The following is an 862-nucleotide window of genomic DNA, read 5'->3' as shown; positions in this document are numbered from 1 at the left end:
TAAGTCAGTTAATGCCAAGTGGCAAAAGATGAGATATGTGGGTTTGTGAAGAGACCGTTCACATTTAACAAACACTAATATGAAACTGTTCCCCACAGCTATAGCCAAGAAAAATACAAAGAACAGGGCTGATACAGGTCCATAATATTCAGGTGAAAGTCCAGGAAATCCAGCGATGAAGAAGTCTTTTATCCTTGTTACATTAGTGTCGAGCATATTTACTTGAATTCACAATAAAAACGTACCAAATAAAAGCACAAAGATTGAGTAAAGTAGATTTGAGCAGATGAGAAAAATTATAAATAACATCAAAATGTTGAAAATAAATCTAGAGTAATTACTTCAGATCTGACTGGTATAAAACCAAATGCAAAAAAGCATATTGCTGTGACCTGAAGTGTTTAGCTTACCTTTACAACAAATTTGATTCCATGTGTGTACTACAACAGTTCAATGTAGTACAACTTAAAATCTACTCAGCTTCTTGTTTGACACTATATTTTATATAGTGTATACAGGTAGATCTCAAAGGGCTATGGATGACATGTTTAGTCCTTTGGTATTCAGTTTCCCATCAGTGGCTTATAGGCACGACGGATATGCAGCAATATTATGGAATAGGCTGCATCACAATATATGATGTTATTCATTTGCTTCTCTACAATATCTGTTTGTTGTAACTAAAACATGCTTAATATTTTCTTAGATGAATTTGTGGATCCCATAAAGGAAATCTGGAAATATTTATGTTCATTTAGACTCACTGAACACATCACTACGTGAGTTGAGGCTCAAGACTGGATGATTGTACTGCTAATTTTGAACCCAAGCGAGGTTTAATGATTAATTAGGTGGAACATGC

At 34.3% G+C, this 862-nt stretch overlaps 1 protein-coding gene across 7 annotated transcripts in view; it reads left to right on the top strand.

Moving 5' to 3' along the window:
* Positions 1–862, top strand: part of sgsm2 (small G protein signaling modulator 2) — a 184,896-nt gene that overhangs the window by 138,044 nt on the left and 45,990 nt on the right. The gene's annotated exons all lie outside the window — the stretch shown is intronic.

The sequence above is a fragment of the Monopterus albus genome, unplaced genomic scaffold (genome assembly GCF_001952655.1).
Source record: "Monopterus albus unplaced genomic scaffold, M_albus_1.0 scaffold26.1, whole genome shotgun sequence".
Taxonomy (NCBI): Eukaryota; Metazoa; Chordata; class Actinopteri; order Synbranchiformes; family Synbranchidae; genus Monopterus; species Monopterus albus.
The sequence above is the reverse complement of the archived record's forward strand: the minus strand, read 5'-3'. Positions and strand labels throughout refer to the sequence as shown.